Consider the following 22193-nt stretch of genomic DNA (forward strand, 5'->3'; position numbering starts at 1 on the left):
TGTGCAGCTTTAGCACCGCTGCGATCAAAGCGACATGTGTGCTTTAACTTCTGCATCGTTATTGTTCTAGAGTTCCCTCGCCGTTGTAGGGGAATAACATTTGACGCTTTTCGATAGACGAGCGTGGGCGTTCTGCCTTGTTGGTGGGACATACTTAGGAAAGGTTGAGGGCACGGATGACGGGGGCGTGAAAGAAGACACGCATCATTTTCTGAAGTTAGTACTTGTGCGTGTCTGCGTTCACGTCCTCCTCATCTACGTCCTTAACCGTTTCTAGGCAATGCAAGGCTCTTAATTTAATATTGCCGTAGCGTTTTTGGCCGTCAGAAAAAAGAAAAGAAAACGTTACAATTGAATTTAAAAGGGGGTCGCACAAGAGTTCATAGCTTGGAGAATGGCTTTCACTTCATTTAAAACCCCAACGCGGAATGTGTGCGTGCCTTGAAAAACTTAGATAAACGACCAGCGCGAAATTTCACTACAATTATATCCGCACGGTTTCTCACTTTACGTCCTCTCACACCGAAGGTGAACCCTCTTTTCTTTCTAGGAAAACCGTAAAGCATGTCACATTGCAATGATGGCAGTAACAACTGTTCAATGCCTGAATCAATGCGGCCATGCCAGTTACTCGGAATGTCGAGTGTTGCTGCAAACTATTTCATCAGCGCGCTGTATTGCAAATCACACGTGATGAAATGTCAACGTGTTTCGGTTGGACACGTTTACGGGACGTCATACGTCATAATCTCAATTTACTTGTATCTAGCACCTGATTATGATGAAGGAACCATGTAGTTGGATGTGACGAAATAGCAAATAGGCTAGAAAAGGTGAAGGACTTTAAAATGTGAGACCATTTGAAACAAAAAGTTTGACTCTGCGAGATTATGATGCAACTGTCGAGGGCCCTGCTTTGCCCTGCTAAAGATGACCTACAATAGCTATGCTAGTATTTGGCTGGATTTGGACGAGATCTAAAAAAGAAAGCCAGGGCCCTTCATGTGTGAATAATGAAACTATAATTTTAAGCCACACCACTGTAGCACAGGTGATCAGTGTTTAAGTTTGCAGGTGGGTTGCTTAACTTGCCTTGAGTACCACGCTGCTAAGGGCGCTTTACTTTCGGATATAGGTGAAATTAATCCTCCAGTGAATGATATTTATGAATGACTGCGTATGTATATTATCTCCGTCAAATAGTGACGTTATCGCCGTCTTCAGCGAACTATAGCTTTTTATCACTATGCTTTGCATTCGATGTATGCCGGCATATTGCACAAGTAGACCTAGGCATGAACATTTAAAGGAGTAGCTTTCAAATGCGTTCTATAGCGTGACATGTCAGTCGTAGTGTGACTGCGGCCTCCTGCATAATTAAAAATAGCGGTTCCCCTCATGCCCCCGAAAACAATTTGCAAATTGGCGATACAGTGGGAGTCTGCCTTTTAATGACGCGAAGGCACACGCAAAACTCTGATTTGCGGGGACAAAATATATCAGCCGTTAGCGGGAAAAAGGACAAACGAAGCTCACGTCACGAACTTCCATATGCTTGCCCAGATTCCTATCCTAATTCAGTGCCTTTTATTTACGTATTTATTTATTCATTTGAAAATAATGCTGAATCCAGCGTGAGCCGTTGCAGCGTCGACAAAAGATGAGTTGATGCATAACAACAATCTCTCAAACAAATGGCAGTAGCAAGAAGAAAGGATAAAAAAGAACGCGCACAAAATACAGAGAACAATCAACAGCAGCAATTCTGCTGACAATCAATGCTTGGAACTTTTCTATGTCTCTTTTTTCAACTGCGTGTGAATCTAAGTGATTCCCCTTCATTATCCCCCGCGGAAAGAAAGAATATTTAAACAAAATGAAATCATAAAATCACTCTGCTTCCCTCTAGAAGCATAACCTGTTGATAAAAGCACATAGATATATCTGCTACTGTTTACGCGTCCTTCTATAAGTATAATCATAAAGAGTAATCATGATATTTATTCCTCTCAGAGGTGGGCATTAGACTAGCCTTTGCAACCAATCCCGAAACGCTGCCGTAGTGATTAAAATAAACGATGTGTTTCAATTGCAGTTGAGAACACGTTAATGAATGAGCTGGTAAGGCTTTCTGAATATTACTAGGCGCGTATAGAAGCATAGAAGTATGTACCATAGAAAAGGGTACAAATACGTGAATTCTTCACATTTTGTGCCTTTTTTTAAACTGTCTTCAAATTTCAGAAAATAAAAAAGCGCCACGTATTTGGAATGTGCTCTCCTAGGTTCCTACTTTAGCGGCTCACAGTATTCAATACTTGTGTTTCTTGGTAAAGATAAACCTCGCGCTCTGAGAAAGTTAAATATAGAAAGCATTTGTACCTACTAATCTCTATCCTCGAAACAACGCTGACGACGAGCAAGCCTTTAGGTGACGCCCTCATAACTCTTCCTAATGCGAATGCTTGTAAAGCATGAATTACTGTTTATCTTATGAAACATGAAGCCACGGTAGATCTGATATTCGAAGTCTCATATTAAAAATTTTGCGCAGTTACACACATTGCATTTGAGTAGTGCTAAAAATTTTCACAATGCACTGACACAACCTGCGATGCACCTGTAGTTAAATTTCTCAACACTCAATGTTTATTCACTCCCTGCTTTTTTATTATTTGCAATTGTATTTCAATCTAGCATTCTGTCAACTGAACGTGTCAAGAAAATGGCAATTGCTTTTTGGCTATCTTGTCCTTCCTTAAGCCGATAGTTTACATTACTGCGTAATGTAAATAATTTACGTTAGTTAGCTATCACATGTTTCCCGTGTTACACGACAGTGACTCCTACCTTATTGTGTTTTCATCAGCGATGACTGAGTAAGGCAAAACGCTTGTTCTGTGAGCAAACTTTATTTGATTCGAAGCAGCTCTGCAACCCACATGCTTCACGCGATCAGAAGAGATATGGACCGAAGGAACGTGTATAGCGCATTGCGCAAAATTCAATATCGCAGGCATTTGGCACCTTGTCATGCCTGGTACATCGCATTGCCAAAGCATTATCCAGTATGCTAGTCAAAGGGATCTGCGTAAGCGTAGTTCCGAAACAAATGTAGCAAACGCCGGTTGCTATATTTGTTGCTATTGTTGCAAACGCAGGTTGCTATTGATTTGTAGCGCCATGTTCTCTGTAATGATATCCAAGTGACTTAGGGGCATAAAGTCGTCGGCACCGGTATCATTTTTGCCGAGATATATCTTGACCCTTGCAGAGAATGGTCTTCTCTCTATGTCTTCACGCCACATTTGCGAACGCGAAATTCCTTGCCTATCTGAGCTGCTCCGTAAGTGGTAATAGGATACGCAGCATCTTTTCGTGGTATTTGTTTTCATGATTTTACACTATTGCGAGTCTTTAGTGAGCCACAGTTTCCTATATTAGTAGAAGGCGTGAAAGACCCTTATTCACGCTCATCTGCATAGACAATATGCTTAGCAAACTTATTCTCCCTCTGTTAAGTTGGCCCCTGTGTGGCTCAGTGAGCTGCATGTGTTACATTCCCTCGAACCGCTCGACGTTTCTCTGTGATCGCGTCCTCTTTTAACTATGACACAACCCACATACGCCCACTTTTAATTGCAGTTCTTCACGTCATTTTGGCGCAAGGACGTGGGCAGGCGACAATGTAACAGCGTCCGTCACCTCCCACAAGTTGCAAGTAAACGTTCCGTGCGTGATTTTGCTCTTGTTGTACTGATCACACCTTAGAGGATGTGAATAGGGAATCGGCGCACTGTACAAACATGCGTTAGCGGTTTTCCTATTAGCACCAGCAAGACTAAATTAGTCTCACATCGATCCGGCCGTAATCCTCACGACCCACTCCAGCACGTGCCAGGTGAATTTGGCCGCAGCGGCACGTATGGCATGCTAGCAGCAAGCTATTGGGCTTGTCGCTTGCGCATGATCTTCAGCTGCTTGTGCCAAAGCACCTTTACATTTTAAGGCAGCTTATGGTGCCTGCAAACTTGTACAACCTAACATTTCCAAGATTCGGGAGATCTATTCTGGGAATACGATGGTACAGTGGTGTGAGCTTGTTTGCATTCTCCAAAGCCGCTCCTCAGCAAATATGCACAAAGAAAGCTTCTTTATACATTTTTCAAATAAAACTGAAGTGATATCTTCGAATACTATATTTCGTTGTTTAAATAGAGGTCCCGGGCTTTCAAATCATACAAAAAATACCGCCGAGCCTCAGATTGCACTAAATATTTGATATAATGCCTTTCTTAAAGCTAGTTTCGACTTCGTATGCCAGGAGGCTACTGTGTCATGATGTCATAGAGCAGAATGTGGTCATGTAAACATTACACGACGTAAGCATAAGCGGACTTGACGCTCGTTCCAACTCACTTGGTCATCGGCTCTCATAACTAGTAGCATCATAGGAGGCGGCCGAGTGTCAAAACGTCCCATTATCCTGCTCACATGTGAGTGCCTTCTGCTTCATGAAGTCATGACACAATAGAAACGAATCCGAACCTGACTTTAGTAAAGCTACTATATTAAATTATTGAGGCCACACTGATGTGCTCTGATATGTTTTGGAATGGTTTGAGGTGGCCCGGACCTTCATTTAACACGAAAAATGAGGAGTCGAAAATATCATGGCAGTACTCAGAGAAATTTTTTCCTGCATGATTTCTGCCGCATCGGCCTTATTAATAAAACAAGGAAGGCACTCCACTTGAAAGTCTCCAGCGCACGTGATTCCAGTAACTAATACAGTCTTGGAGGCGCCATCTTGTTATCCACTTGCTTGGAATCCAACGCACTTTGCCATGCAAAACCAGCATGAAATGCTCACTCGAAAAGGAGGGACTAAATTGTCTACGTTCCCGCGTTCCCAAAAAGCCGCGTGCCCTGAGTCGCCTACGGTGCACGGTTTGTCATGCCTCCTTGGGGCCTCTGCATTAACTTTTGTGGCAAGATTTGAATACGGTGCGAGGTCAGCATGTCCCGCTGCGATGCAGTCGCTATTCGAACTCTTGGGAATACTTTTCTGCAAGTAAGCATGCTGGTCAGACTGTGAAACAAAAAGCCCAGTAGAGTATGTCGGAATGAAAAAAAAAAAGAAACCAGTGTATCACCCATGCACCTCTCAATGATGGTGTAGCCTCTAACACTACGAAAGAAGAGATATTAAAGAAGTGCTTGCTTTCAACATACTCATTAGTAGAGCTTTACTTGCCCTAGTATAGCATGCTCTTTGAAAAATTATCTGCAGAGCCAAACTCTCGGAAACGAAAAAGTGAATGCGAACGAACCTGCCATTGATGGTCAGCTGCGGACACGTAATTTTTTTGACACGCACAGCTAAGTTGAAAAACACTCTGTCAATGAGCGTTCTTTTGGAAGTCTTGCTTAATGGACCTCTGTTGCGAGAGTATCGCAGTCACTCAGAGCAACTACCCTCGTTATCAGAACACTAATTAACAGAATTTATTGGATGTACAGGAACACAAATATTGAACTTACACTTCCAGCATGAAGTCTTTAACTCATGCCAATGAAAATTTTGATAAAACAGTGCTTAAGGAGGATTCGCGTCATTGCGTCTTGGCCCCAAACAAAAACGAAAACAAACCACCAGGAGCTGTTTCGGCTGCCAACTGGAACAAGGAAAGGTAACAGGTTCCTTTCTTGAATATTCTTGTTGCAACAAGAGTTTCTGAAGAACATTTGTGATTATACAAATACGCAAGAAACTTAGATAAGGGAAAAGACTCAGCCAGATATGCAATTCAGAAGTAAATGAGTGGAACCTAATTGCTACCAATAAACTGAAGAAGGTGGTCATTATATGAATGAGTAGCTATTCGTAAGAGTTTATTCTGGGTACGTGATGTTATCTAGAACTAGGACAGAACGATAAGAGGAGTTGCTCCTCTTGTCGAGAGAAAGGTGTGACAAAAGACAAGATAACATAAAAAGTATTCAAAATTAACAGCGGCTCCCAGAAGATGGTGTGCCTGGACAGCATTTTAAATAGGTTTTAATTCACTTTCATGCCAATGGCGAGTGACAAGAATCACAGTCTATATCCCATCGGCGTGCCAGACACTGTGCATGACGTTTTGCGAGCCATGAAAACAAGAAGTTATAAAGAGTGGTAAACACTCAGAACCCACGACAGATGAGATGGTTAGATGCAGACAGATATGCCAGTTTAGATAGAATTTTCTCCCAACGTCGAACGGCTGCTCTAGGTTAGCAAATTTCCCAAGTTTGTTCAATAGTGACTGCTTCGAAGAATTTTCGATAATTGAGTGTGTCACAGCCGGACACGGTTACCTGTCACAAGTGGCGCATTGCCACTCAATAAGGCAAGACGCACCTTCCTCGTAGTTTTTCCGCAAAACAAGAATATCGGCATGTTGTGGCTGCACATCAAACCGGTGGATTCAACTACAGATCTCTAACACGGATGGTGCTGATAGAATGCAAAGTTGTATCGTAGCTAAGGAAGCACGAAACTCCTATCAGTGTTTGCAGTTTTGCCAAAGTGGACAAGATAAACATCTGCTTCATTTAATTCCTAGCAACTAGAATAGGGTAGATTTCCGAAAAGGATGGTTACGCCAACTTCATTGTGTTTTAAGCTTTAATCATCCTGGTTTTGTTAGTAATGCAAAACATGAAGAAAACGAAGCAGTGGGGTTGAGCATGGACTAGTTAAGAGAAGACCGGCCGTATCATTTGCAAAGCATTGACTTCAATGCCGTTCAACAAACAGTATTACTATATTAAAAGCTATAATGGGACGAAACTTAGCAAGCATAAAGCGTTGGCGGTTGTTGGTGTTTCACCTAGGTTTGAAGGTACGAGCAAATTCTATGGTTTTAAAATTTATAAGCTATGTCATTATACAGGATGTTTCACGCAACTTGAACTCCTTAGAGTATTCTCCTGTTTCACGCAACTCCTTAGAGTATTTTTGTATAGCGCCTAATTAGCTCATTAAATAAGGTGAATTTTGCAAAAAAATTTAATATTCTCTTTAATGCCAAGTGTGTTTCGTTGCGTTGGATAGGGAGTTCAGAAACGGCCGATCCAATTTTTTGTGGCAACGTACATGCTGCGTGGCGATTTTTTTTTTTTTTGGCGTTGAAAGAAAGCCCGCGAAATATGAAATAAAATCGCATGACTGCGGTCACTCACTATAGTACTGCAGCGCTCTCAACCGAGTTTCATGTGAAAGAACCATGCTTTCAGACCGTGGTGACGTAAGCGGCCGCGACTCAAGACAACGGCTTCACGGTGCGTCCGCATCCTTGGCGATGGCACACTGAAAGGAAGCGCTGTCATCCCTGATAAGCGATAGGCTCGACGCACGTTTGAGAGTGCTGCCATACCATAGCGCACAAGCTCAATCACGTGGTTTTATTTCGTATTTTGCGGGATTTCTTTAAATGCCAAAAAAAACCCCGCCACGCGGCATGTACGTTGCCACAAAAAATTGGATCGGGCGTTTCTGAACCGCCTCTACAACGCGATGAAGCGCACTTGGCTCTAAAGTGTATAATAATAACGTTACCTAATTCATCTTAGTTGATTAAACAATAAACGGAATATTAAAAAAATATGTTAAAGAGCGCCAGATTACGGCAAACAATATGTCGTTGATTTCATTCAGCTGCGGTTAACCGCTTGTTTAAAATGCTTGCTTAAAGTTGCAGGAAACATTCCGTACAGATTAGGAGTAATACAAGGGCCAACGAACATTTAAAGTTTTGAGGTTGGTGATTAGGATTAGTGTGAACTTCTCAGCAGCTGTGTTTAAAGATGCGCGCTTGAACAGTTTCGTTTGGGGAGCCACCCGTGTAAAAACTCTTGCAACGTACTCTCCTGAAATATTTTGCCTTTTTCTCCGAGAACAGGGTCTCATCGCTCCACTACACTTTGCGGAGGCTTTTTTCATAGGCTCGGGAAGCAAGGGATGTTTATTGGTAAGCTAAGATGACATACACATCTGCTTCTATCCTCCTCGATAAAGCTCTTGGGTTTGAGATTATGGAAACTGGAACAGGGCCGGATGGCCACAAGACAATTGGCTCCATAGATTGGAAACGGCAAATTAAGGCATCTGAACCTCAGGATAATCACATGTATGTTGCCTCAGATACTAGCAGCGTCCATCTATATTTCTAAATATTTTAATATCTTTTCAAATATCGTACCCTCAGTGATAACGGATCTGTTCGTTGGTTAAGTAGCATGAAACATTGAAGAAAATTGAGTTTAAGCTACGGTTTGAGCATGAGGTCACTGATGAGGTTCATACGGTTAATGTGCGGAAAAACTGACGGGCTATGGGCTGTTTCTCAGGAAGTGTTAGAGCGGAAATGCGAATGCCGCACGCGAGAACGCCAATTTCTTGCTGGGTTTGCAGTCAGCTTTAAAACGCGCACTCGCACCCGTTCACAGCTGCACAGCTTGGTTTTTCTGCTTTATCTCGTACCTTCCTTGCATCACCACGGCGATAGTTGTTTCGCACGCATGATTATTTTCTCTCCCAAATGCACAACCGGAGAAAGCTTTGCCCTTATTCACGCACAGTCTTAAAGCCATGCACCGACCATCGCCGCAAACTATGTGCGGCGGCCCGCATTGCTCGACCCTCGCGTGCGAGTGCTTCTGCATTAGAATCGCAGAATAGGCAGCCAGCCTAATTATTAGGCTTCCGCAAGCTGGACGTCATGCTTCGTGGCTTTCTTGGTCGATGTAATGTTTTTTTCCGGAATTCATCGTTCTTAAACAATTTTCATGAGGTACTATTAGCGGCCCCTTCGAATAGTGGAACTTCCTACCCGAAGATGAATGTGCGCGGAAAACTACACTCGCAGATTTGAACCAAATACGAGGTATACATATATATATATATATATATATATATATATATATATATATATATATATATATATATATATATATATATATATAATGTTCAGATCAAGTGCAATAGGTAGTCTTTCCTGAGGCTATATTCCAAATAAAGCGTATTTGCATTATTCTGTGCATGCAATGCCATTCACAACAGACCCTCTCTTGAACTTTGCAGATTGAAATTGAGAAACTTGTGCAAGGGTTTATTACCGTCTGTGCCATGGGAACGGCAGTAAATAAAGGAACACGTGGCGCGCCATTTTACTGATATTCAATGTCGCAGCCGTAGTACTAAGACAATATAAATCTAGAAATCACTGTGCTGATTATTCACAGGAGGACCTTGGTGCGGCACTAACGCACGCATCACCTTGAAACGATGCAATAATGGTAAAAATTGCCCAACCGCAATATCTTGTTTTCATTAACCGATACTGGGAAAAATTCAAAGTAGCTTAACGAAGGTCAGGCATCCAAAATAGGTTAGTGAGAACTAGCGTGCATGAGTCATGTTGTAAATGCGCTTGCTCCAGAACCCCAGAACCCATGGGTGTGGAAAACGAGGAGCTCCAGTGCTGCAGAATACGAAAAGGGACTTGTTGACGGGAGCATTTGTCTTCCTCGTGGAGTCTGCGAAACAGCCAACAATTTATTATCATTATATTTATTGACCCGCACCGAACTGCAGCTGTCGCGATCATGCAGATGCAGTATACAAGTTTTGGTGTATAGTGTACAGCTATAGCCTAGAGTTTTTGCAGTACAGTATAGCGACCCCTATGACAGATTTGATTACTGCGTAATTCCGTGCTTGCTAGGTGTCCTTAAAGCGGAAGGACATTAAAGCGAAGGGATGGCGTTTTGAATTCGCCACGAGCTCTTACTGCGACAGAATAACTCTAAATTGAGTTTGCTGTGTCTGTACGTGCATGCCTCGTCTTTGTTGGGCCGACTGTCCTACTCGTCGTGTTGTCGATATATGGGCTTGGTTTTCGCCATAAGGCGAAAGATAATGAAACTTGACCCACAACGACCGCCGTGCCACAGCTTTAACGTTATGCCTGGCGTAGTAGAAAAAATCGCGCAAGACACACACAGCAGAGCGCGCTACGAATGTCTCCGCTTGTATTTCAAACCTGTCACTCTGCAGCAGTATGAAGTCTGGTGCTGCACTAACTAAACGCTGCACTATCGCGCAGTGTTTGTCTCTCGTTAATCTGTGTTTTGCTCCCGACAGTCTATGAGAGTGCCGGCGTCTCAGCATGCACTCCGGAGGCCCCAAAATGGACTAGCGTAGTGGGCGATGACTACATTGTGTGCATCGTAAAAGATGAAGTTGTGCTAGAGAAGATGCAGGTTTCCGCTAGGAAATCCTGCCGCGGTAACAGTAAATCAATTCAAAAGCAGGCGCATGCTTTTGCTTTTTATGTCGGTGACTTGACCAGGTGAAAGTTTCATTCATTAGGCTACACTAGTTGGCTGCATTGTAAACATTTAGAACCGCGTGGCTGCAGAGGACTGAGCTGATGTTCAACAGCATAGCAAGAGAACATGACTTCGTCATTGGCACTCAGCTTCGAGAATCTGTGCAAGAGCACGTTTATCTAGGCCAATTACTCGCAAAGAATAACAATGGATTGGAGTACACAGGGAAGGCATTAATGAATCTTGACCGGCTGCTCACCGCTGTCCGTGAAATAATAACGGGCTTTAATTGCGTTGTATCGGTAGTAACAAAAGAGGGAAAGACGCTTGAAAACTTAAAGGTTAAGCAAGGAACGATGGGACGGTAAGAGACAGGCCCTGCTCTAATAGACAGGAAGACATTTGTGTGGTTTAGAGAGCGAACAGGGGTGTTCCTATGTTACAGTTCTTGAACGAATACTTTAGATGAGATTACTAAGTACAAATAGGGTCGGGCAGGCCCTGCATGTTTTTGTATATAGGGTAGATGACCGTTGTTCTGTGAATGTTATAAAATATGTACAAACGGCAGGTAAACGCAGTCGAGCGCAGACAGAAAACTGGGTGGCGGGAGAAATTTTTCATATTTGTAAGCATAGCATGGCACCAGCTCATGCAAAATAGGGGTCTTGTGAGATCGAACCGGATGGCCTTCGTCCTGCAGCGGACATAAAATAGATTGATGATGACTGCCGGCAGACGCCTGTATTTTAATCCAAACTTCTCAACACGTACTTTTAAGGAGTAAAATTCACCGCCGCAGAAACGATGTAGAAAGTTAGCCAGGCCATGTTCTGATGTTTCGCCAATTCTTCATCTGATGTAAACTAAAGGTGCACGATGTTTGGCACGTGATCGATCAACTCGTGAATGAACAAAATTCGGATGGAGGTAGGTTAATACACAAGTGCAGAAATTATGCACTTATTTGTCTAAACGTACAATTTGTGCATTGCGGAAACAAAACTTAAGGGAATGGAGCGTACTGTACCCTGCCATCTTTTGTTTGTGTGGATTTGACGTATTGCACTGCAAAGAAAATGTAGTGTGTCTACAGCAACTGTTCCTGCGTTGCATGTGTCAAATATTTAATTAGCTTATTAGGGAAAACATAAGGAGTTACATGTGAATGACCTGCTGCAGGAGAATTCAGTTTGCTATGCATGGATTATAATATCCTTATGCTAGCGTGTATCCTTTCTAAATTTGAATAATTCATTTCTTCCATCTGGAAAACGGGGAATTTCAACTCACAGCCAACTAAAGTTGACCATGTACTCGACGGCACCAAAGGAATATGTGTTATCACAGAAAAAGTCATCTGCTGCCTATATTTTACACAAAATTATTTGCCGTAATGTACTGTCTACATCAAGCTATTCTAACGGTTGATGAAATGTACGTCTTTGCAATGGATAGCAATGACAGAGTGAGACGCCTTTAGAATATACATTTTTCGTAATGCACTCCATGAATGCTGAGATGAACTTAAATGGCAGAGTAGCGTATTTACACGCTCCCAGAAACATTCAACTGAGTGCACGTTGGTGAGTCAATCTACTAAACCATCACAGACTGAAACATACTTGTGAGCTGAAAACATTTTAAACAAAGACCAAATTTGCAAATTGACAGCTTTTCGTTGATCTGTTGGTAATGTGTTAGCATGTGATAAGCTGCAAGTTTAATTAGGAAGGACAAAGATTAGGACAAAGAAAATTTTTCTTCTCTGGACGCATTCGGTAGAATGCATTCAGAATGACCTCTCTACCCGAGACTGCGTGCCCGCTATCACATATTGCTGGTGTTGCTGTAATTGAACAGAAATGTTTATTTTTCGTAACCAAAAAGAAATATTCGCACTTCTGTCTGACATGCTACGCGCTTTAGCGGTACCGCTGCGACGTCCTGTCGTGACGTATATCTGAATATGTATTCGGACAAAGATGTCTCAATACAAATGAGGCCGGTTTGCTTCCACAGAGCACCGCAAAAAGTTTAGAGTTCCTGTTTTGCGATTGAAAGCTAGCACATACTCAGTGACACAAGTTGGGGTCATATTCATAGAAGAGCGGCACATATCCAGAGACCCGAGTTGGTCCGATGGCTGGTTTTGAACCCGGTCCCCTCAGCTACAATGTACCACAAGGGGACAATGGGCTTACTCGCCGGCGGAGGTTATACGGTGAGGCGCCTCCACGAACGTCGACAATGTGTGCTTCTCCGATAGCCCGAGCGCCAGCTCTGGCGCAGTTTTAATTAAAACCCCTTAAACTTCGTAAAGTAGTGCCACGCTTTGAAGAATGCCGCCTCCTCCTCGCGCACTCTCGCAGAGGCCGACGGCGCGTCGGTATTGGCATAATTGCATCACGTGGGCACTCGCGCCGTGCCTCGGCGCCATTTTTGCTCGAGAAGCGTCTACGGAGTGGCGAGGAGCGCATGTTGGCGCCGTCGCTACGCTCGAGCAGTATAGGCGACGCCACGTTCGAGGAGGGAGCGTGAAAGAGAGGAGAAACGAGGAGGAGTGAAGGCGGAGGAGGAGAGTGTGACTACTTTACGAAGTTTAAGGGGTTTTATGCTTTAATGCAACGTGGGAGCCGCGGCGCGGCGGCCCGCGCTATACTGGAGCATATTAGCGCAAGTTTCTGAGCGGCATTGGTTTGCTGCGGATGTTATCGCGTGGGATTTGAGTGCGTAAGCATTGCTATCCCTTCCCAACGAGGAACTTATGCGCCACGTAAAACAATTATAGGTTCATACTCCTTTAATCAGTGGCTCATGCCCACGTAAGGCAGAGGCTACAAACCCCCAGCAAAGTGAAGCTAACAGTACATACACTCATTTAAGTTACCCGTACTACACGCAGAACAGCGCACGTTTGAACAAAGAACAAGCTCAAAATACGCATCCGAACCGTCAACAAACCATTGCATACACCCTCAGCAAATGTTGTGGCCGTTTTGCAAAGGCTTCGCTTGATTAACCGTAATTTTCCTTAATTAACACCAACGGTCGTGGGCTCGACTCACACCAAAGATGGAGGGTTAGAGTGCCTTAATTAAATATATCTTAATTAATTGTAGGTAATTCATCCTAATTAACATCAACGTCGAGGGTTATAGTGCCGTAATGATTTCTACCTTAAATGAACCTGCCTTATGATGTTCACGCGCCTGGGTGCCAAACAGGCTACGTTTACGTGAAGGATTGGCCAAGTTCTCTTTTTTTTTTGGCGTCCAGAAGGATGAAAGTAGGCTGGAAGAGCTAGCAGTACAGCCACAGAGGTCACACAAAACGTGGTACTCCAACATGGCACGGGCCTGAAGGTTTCAAACGACCACAACCAGCAAGTACCTGCATTCTTTTAGTTCGGCTAGGAAGTATGCGCACACTGTTTCCTGACTAATTGGCTGGTAGACTACCGGACATAATCTTGATACAAAATCATGTTAAGGTATGTCGACACGGCATGAAACCGTATATTTGGTCACAGACTCTCTAAATACAACAAAATTGTTTTCGTAATTAATTCTTTACGACTGCCTGTTAATTATGAAAACTTGAAGTTCCTTTCCGCACAAGCAAAATCCGTAGGCGACGACGTATTTGCATAAAGAGTCTAGCGGTTAGGAAATGCAGAAAATCGCCGAAGAATTGGTGCCGTCCTTTTCCACAAGGTACTATTACGGCAAATATCATGTGGCCTAAGCACTATAGTGCTTGCCAAAGATATGTAATGAATCTCAAGTTTGTCGAAATTAACAGCAAGTAAGAGTGTGCATGAACTGCTTCGAACTGAAATAAACAGCCGCGCAAGGAAAATGAGAGCTTCTGCTAGGGGCACTCTACTTCTGCAAGCAAAGCTTCGATTGAAGTTGCCTGTGGTGCCACCTCCTCGATGGGATGCTAACTGCGTCAGACGAGCGGCTGGCTGTGTAAGCCCAGTGCCCCTTTCTAGTACAATGTACCTCAGCACAGCACCCAGTACCTAAAGACCGCCCACTAACCGAAGCTGGCGTGTAAGAAGTTAGATGCGGACAGACAAACCGACAAAGAAAGAGCAAAATGGGTTAAGTGCTCAAAGAATTCTAATTGCATCAATATGCACAATACATCAGAATTGTACAGTCGGGACCCGAAAACTCAAATTAAGTTGTGGAAGTGGTCCCTATATCAAATAGTGTGGCGTAAAATCTCCGTTTACCGAAATCACATAAATGCATGCATACACAGTAACGGTCATGAATTATACAATAGCTAGGCAAAATAGCCTTTCGCAGAATCACAAGATATCGCATTAGATAATCTCAGAAAATAGAATTAACAGAACATGAGTTGTATATGATGAGTTAACACGAAGTGCTGAGCCGTGCTGCGAGTTTCATTATTTAAAGCGACAGTTTTGTTTGCCTCTTCAGCCCACTTTGTGGTTTGTGTGTTACTGGTCGTTTATGGGGGGAGTTAACTTGGGCCACAAAGTACGTGATGACTGCTGTCTTGCTAAGCAGACAACATGGGCCACCCTGCAAGCACCCCTATAGACAGCTTACTGTTGGCTGGCCTAGTATACGGTTTGGGTCACTGGGTAAGTCCCTAAACGGACAACTTCGGCACTGCGTATGTGGTATTGATACGTGCCCATTCTTGGCCAAGCCTTCAGAATGGATGTGTCAAGTTTACTAAAGGGGCAAGTGGCATTAAATTTTATAAATGGATAGCTCCTCATACTCAACAGGCACCTTCGCGTCGAGTGCGACCGCTTGATAGCCGTTATAACGAAGTTGCTGCCAGGATACTAGGATTACTGGTGGTTGCTACGGAGTATCAAGTGCGGTGCTGTGGTCACAAGATATACTACATCGTGGTATTAGTTAGGACTGTGGGTAGCAATGAGATTTTCAATTGGCGTGTCTGGTGATGTGCCCATAAGGCTTTGTGATTCACGGATGCCATGGGGATAATCAACATGTCACTCAAGAAACCCATCGCTCAGATTGCAGTCAGATTCGAAGATGCGTGCCTCACTTTCTTTTCGGCGGACCGTCTTGCGTTGATCCGAGTCCGTCATTAGTACTGCGCCGAGACATTATCTGTGACTGCCTTCAAGAGGCATACTTCCAATAGTACGAACTTCATCTTCTGCTATGCTTAGGGGCATAAGCGCTCTCTGAATTGATCTTTGAAAAAACCGTCACAATTTGTCGGTTCAGCTACTCAGTATTTTAGGCCACCTCCGCTGTTACTCAACATTGCATTAGCTTCAATCTGCAGGTTGCTGAGGCATTCACGGTCGTTCATCCGTCTGTTATTTCGTGCCGAAACAAGTCTCACAAGGAGGAGGAGGAAAAAAAGAGAGGGGACAGGGATGTCAACGAGAAATGCGTCTGGCAGACGGCGATGGGGTTGACACAGAAAGAGTTGCTCCGGCCAATGACACTGCCTTCTCCGCGTCAGAATTTCCTCATTCGCCACCACAAATCATCACCACTTCTCGCTTACAATTATTACAGCATGTTGTATAGCTTGCAACTGCGCACCGAATACTAATGAAAAGATAGTGATTGACACCGCATACATCTTAACTGGAATTTTTCTCGTTTCACTACATCAGATCCAGCGTTCGGCGCTCTTGGTGCACTCTCGGGAGCACTTGCATAATCAGTGTATTAAAAAGGCTGTTAATAACTGGCATACATTGATATTCGCCTGGACATAACGTTGCAATTTATTTCTAGAAGCTATGAACAACGGTTCAACTTTCGTTCACCGATGCCACTACAGAAACGTACTAGAAGGCTAGTATAACGCATGATGAGAATATCAAAGCATGGATTAAATAATTATTTTTAAAGCTCATATTTAGGCCAGAAACGTGAACATCTCACAACGCAGCACACTTGGCATGCCCCGATTTTTCACTAATTCTTTTGAGACACTGCGAAATATAGCAGATAGCAGCTGTAAAACGTATTCGAGTCCTCGTTTGAGCAATTCCTCGCTAAGACCGTGATTTATCCACATACATTGGACTTCGCATGCACATGAAACATAACATTCGCCCGTCTTCTCAGTAACAATGATTTCAACGGCTTTTATGTAGTTTCTCCAAGACAGGTAGGCTGAATCATACGCTGTTGGTAATGCTCCACAGTGCTTGCATACACAACACACTGTCAAGACCACTAGAAGTTTGCCTATGCACCATTCATGAACAGGATCCGCATGTTTACGAAATATAATCAATGGTCCTCGTTTAGTTAACCGGCAACACCAGGTAACCCTACACGCAGCTTGTGGAATGCGCAAAAATAAACGAAAAACGCGTAATTATCTCCTAAATTTATGTTTAATAGAAAAAGGTAAACATTCTCCACCATCACCCCTAACATGGCTTCTTGAACATGTAACTCTTTCGAGGAGATACCCAAGACACTTTTGGCAAAGCCCGTAGTTAGCTGATTTTCTTGAAACTTTGCCTTGAGATCACGCATTAAATGATCAGGATTCCCTCGTAATTTCAACTTTGTGTCAAGTTGGGTTCGTTGCGGAAATTTGGGAAGGAACTTCCTATTTGGTTGAATAAATGCGTTTGTAGTGGCTTGCATAATTTTTTAGAAACATTAAATTTACCCTAAGTAATTTACACTTCTTCATTATATCACACACAACATGCTTCCTATGTCAACAAAATATAAACATGCACTATTCAGTTCACCGGCGAAACCCACGAAGCGGATCGTGTGAAGCTTGAAAATAGGGAGAAAACTACTATATTTAATTTAAGAGCACAACAACCCAACAAACTTCATATTTTCGGTTCACATCGGCAGTAACAGCTATACAATTCTCTCCAATTATGTAACTGCTGCGGCATTCTATATGCCGAGTCCTTCGAGGAAGTTTTACGCGTTTCAGATAGTTTTTTATCAAGCATGAGAAAAAAGAGAGTTCAACAATATTTACTTAGCCTCTACTAAATCACCGCACTTCAAAATTTGTTTCTCATTGTCACCCGTTGCCGCCAATTTTCTTTCAATATATACTTTGCCAATAATCTATTTACTTCACTGTAGCATAAAAACTTCCTTATACTCATTTTGAGCGCTTCTATTAGCTCTCAACAGTTTCGCTGCAAAAAGTAAAAGGCTGTAATTCAGAGAATATGCGACAATAAAAGGTCGCGCCAAACATGATAAAAATTGCGAACTGTTGCACTTATGATGCGATATTTCGTCAAAAAGGGCACACTTTGCAAAGTCACAAAGCCACTGGAAACACAAGGGCGATGTTCAGGCAAATCTATGAACAACTGGCCATCGTTCTCATCTCGTCAGAACTGCTATGCTTGCAGCGCCCGTTGACGCAAGCGCCAACTTGCCCACCAGTAATATTTACCCGAAGCTCTTTGATTCTCATAGGCAATGCGGAAAATGGAAGGCATATCTTTGGCAGAAATTTGGCCTCGCAGGCCGGTCATGCGGTCGCAAGCCAAAGCTCGAGGGTGTCGTGATAGCCACAGAGCACGGCGATGATAGGATAAGTGCACTCACCGAAGCAATCGACCAGTGCTGATGTGTGGTTAGTGTCACGTCAGCACGCTATCTGTATCCAACTGCTTGATAAGCAGCTCGCGCCTTTATTAACCTTCCCCGCGTGCAATGACTTGCATAGCCACACATGTACATTTTTTGGACTTGTCTTCGCCGCCGTGTAGTAAATATTAGTGGTAGTCAGTATTCTTTATTTAATGTTTGTTTGCGTTGTTGCCCTGTAGAGTATGTCGGCAGTACAATGTTGGAGGTTTCGATGCATTATCGCAAGTTCGTTTACTGAATTTTATTGAAAAAAATTTCTCAAAACTCACTAAGTACAGTCTATCTTTCTTTCAGAATGCGAAAGTGAGTAGTCACGAGCGCACGCTCAACTTCCATGATGTCGCGAGAAGTGGTGTGGTATATGCAAACTCGCGCTTCGTACTTCCCTATTCCGTTTTTTTTTTGCTTTTTTTTAAAGATTCCACTCAAGGTAGAAGTAACCTCTCTAGTATTTCAGCAACATATCTTCATATTACACGCAGCTCACGATTCATATTTAGCGTCCCTTTATTTTTGAGCTGCTCATTTTTGAGGCCAATATGAATGCTGGGCAAATATCGCCGCGAAGGCGCATTCCAATTCAAAGAGACCCTTGGAGCTTGATTTTTCTGTTGTCAAATCTATTTACTCATGATGAAAAAACGCAGAAACCTCCTTTAGTTCGACATTTGCCAAATGGGTGCACTGGATATTGTTTCAAACGCCGATCCGAGGCAGAGGTTTCTGAGCTGACGGCAAGTAGTTCGAGTTACTGCGCATTAATTTATAACTGTAAAAGCTTTGTCCGCCGCTGTTGAAAAAATGACTAGAAATGATTTTTCAATGCGAGGGCGAACTAAAGAAAACTTTTATTAGATAGAGAGGAAAGCTAACGAGATACAAAAAAAAATATATCACGTAGTATGTTTTTTTGTCGATGTGAAAATATATAAAATTCAGTTTGTCAACCTATAATGGTGATAGCTACATTTCTTTTTTTTTTTCGAAGGGTGTTGTGCACTTCTAGCAAACAAAATATTGCGTTTTATTATTTGATTTTCGCGCTTCTGAATTTACATATATCTGCTAACTGAAATTATTCACTTTGTATAGAAACGTAATAAGTTGTCCATTTCAGTGCTTCTTGGTAATGTGCTTAAACATCACGTCTGTGTGTTCTAATAAAAAATCTATTCAAACAGGGAGCAACGGCTAGAAATGGCGTTTGCGGACGAACGCGGTATACAGTGCGTGCGCCTAAATTCAAGGAAGTTCAACGATAATTTAGAGGTCTTTGGGTGATGCTGTCAGGATGTGTATTTCAAGCTCACGTTGCGCGTTTGCAGCAGTAGTTTTCTCTATAGTAGCAGCAGCTCCTCCCGTCAGAAAAAGAAATAAATGATATGAAAGATGCTAACATTTGAAAAAAATTCTTGCTAGATATATTCTTATAAAGATAAACGCATGTCTGACTGAAATATGACTGTGCACAAGCAATCTGTGAAGTAGGTAAAGATTGCATGCTATTCTCTTCAATTATTACTCTATATGCCTGGAATATTAGAAAAGTGTACAGCTGTTTGATCACAAGTGATCAAACAGCTGATGCTATGTGCTTACAAGTGATGCTATGTAAAATATACCTCCTTGGGTTCGTGCTTTTTCATATTTAAGAATCATAAATGCTGTAATCTGAGGTTAGCTCACTTGAAACAAGAATATGCCAATCAATTCTTAAATTCATCCTCAATGTTCAGTGAAAATATAAACCGTACGTACCCAGAACCGGAAGTCTTTATTCAGTGCCAAGTGACAAATTATAAGACAATCCAATGTGTCTCAGCTTGACCAACCTGAGGCATATCATATTACACATTGTTTTCAATCCTCTTAAAAATAAACTGTAGAGTGATTGCTTAAGATATTCCCTTCGAGTTGAAGTTAGATGTATGAAGTGTTGTATAAAAATAGTTCGGTAGAAGTTTCGCTGTCCCTTTTCGAAAAAAGTGACAGTAATTTGCGTCGCCAAGAGAACCAACCATGAAGGGCGTGTCGCATACTTTTAGTTGGCATGATAATCCAGGATTAAGCATTACTATCAAGTTCATCTAAATTTTTGACGAAGAAATAGAGTTTCCTCTGTAGGAAACGCGAGGAGATGGTTTATTTGTGCACGTAGATGGAGACGCGCTATTGGCATCTAACCATGGCATTCGTATTGCATTTTTAATATACCAGTCCATAATAAGAACCAACATCGTAAACGATTACGCTCCTGAGATGTCTTCCGCTACCAGGAGCATATATTCGGCTAACACAGGTCGTTGCTAGTGCAGAGCATTTTGTGCTTCGTAAGACCGCTTGCCTCTGGTAAACATCTGTTCGAGAAGCTTACTGGAATTTCCAGCTTTTGAACAAACCCCTTCTAGAGTATTACACCAAGATCTAAGCCAGTATTTAGTATGCTCAATTTTTGCAATAGAGTTACACTAAGAAAGCACTGCTTTGGGGTGGAATTTAGAGTGCCAGCGGCGAAATTCTACGTGGTTGTATGCATGTCCTTGTTTCGAAACGTCATTTTTCGCGGCTGGCATGACCATATAATTTGACGGAAATGCTGGCCCTTGTGTGACCGTACACATACCCTGAAACGTACTGTCAGCAGCAGCATATCACTCAGTCATACTTACACCGCAGTTTTCCAAATACGTAGCCAATTTCGGAGGAGGGTCAGTATTCACCAAGAAGTTCTTTAATTAGAGCGATTCGCACAAGAAGGCGGCGGACAATCTTGACAAGCACCAATCGTGGCAAGGGTCAAGTAACAGTCCTTACGAAAAAATTACTTTTAGATCTGGCTTTACCACAAGGAAATGAAGCTCTTTGCAATTTTGGTGGGAGGGCGTGGGATGAGAAGTAGCTTCCAGGAAAGGGACTATAACATAGCACACGGAATGCCACTGTGGGTCACCTCAATGCTGTCACATTCTCAAGCAATGGTAAGACAAAATGGTTTTACTCGGACTTCATCAAGCTGTTCATTTTTCTTCAACGCCTACGTAAGGGTGAAGATCATTCGCTTATGCTTCTTTGCTGCCTGTCAAAGTGAGTTCCATCTGGAATTTTGTCCTACCCTGTACTCTTCTTGGCTCACGTTTTGCTTGACGTGAAGCATGGTTTGTATTTCCTTTCATGACCCCCAGCATGTTGATTGAAGCACATGACAGCCTGCATTGATTTTTGTCATTGTTTCTTACTACGACCCTCAAGCTTGTTCACAATGCACCTGCACCTGCATAATAGAGTTGCTTATTGCAGCGGCATTCATTTACTGAATGGTATGGAAAGAAAAGAAGACCACATGATAAAAAAAAGTATTTTCGCCCTATGATTGAGTGCTGAAAGAATCTTTTCACTGTCTATAGCATATTGAGAGCGTGGAACATTTGTGATGGTCCAACTTCCTGCTAAGCACACAAGATGCTTGTGATGCTTGCATCACGAATTAAATAAGTGCCGTCTGCGGTTGTTGATAAGGGAAAAAAAGAAGCACGACCACATTGCTGTTTTATTGCTTAACTGAGTTTAGGAATTGTTGGAAATTTAGTAGTGCACAGTGCACGATAGCTGTAGTGTTTAAATGTATAATTGAGTGCTGCATGGTGTCCTTTTGTAGAGCAGAGAAGTACATTTTGCGTAGATGCGTTAATTAGCGCTTCGCAAATATTTTATGCCGCTTTATGAGTTAGCATAAGTAAATATCTTTGTCTTTTTCCTATGGCAGCCTTGTTGATAAAGTTGTATAAAAGCGGAATTGCGAGGTGCAGCCCTGCTGCACTGTTCTGCCCGTCAGCCGCAGCAAAAGGCGTAATGGCGTTCGCGTGTGCTTGCTTTTTCTATGGGTTTAGAGAACTTGGTCAAAAAATCACAGCTAAAATCAAAATTTAATCACGGGACCCTGAAGCCGTAAGCATGATAAGGGGCACGTGCACCATTCAGCGCGCGATCACTTCGAGTTCTCACGTGTCATAAAGTGTGCGCTAGGAAGACAAATTCTGCAGTGCTTACACACATTACTGCAGTGTAAACATTATTGTTTGCTCTAAAACATATGCAAGTAAATGTATTTCTCCAAGAAGTGGCCAGCTGAATTTGCTACAAAGCATCAACTCATCTGTAATACTACGTATAATAATCAAGCTT

General features: G+C 42.6%; 1 protein-coding gene across 3 annotated transcripts in view; it reads left to right on the forward strand.

The window, feature by feature from the left end:
- LOC142584827 (potassium voltage-gated channel subfamily KQT member 1-like) overlaps positions 1–22193 on the forward strand; it is a 528313-nt gene that overhangs the window by 479681 nt on the left and 26439 nt on the right. The gene's annotated exons all lie outside the window — the stretch shown is intronic.

Source organism: Dermacentor variabilis, chromosome 6, assembly GCF_050947875.1.
Source record: "Dermacentor variabilis isolate Ectoservices chromosome 6, ASM5094787v1, whole genome shotgun sequence".
In the NCBI taxonomy this organism is placed as follows: Eukaryota; Metazoa; Arthropoda; class Arachnida; order Ixodida; family Ixodidae; genus Dermacentor; species Dermacentor variabilis.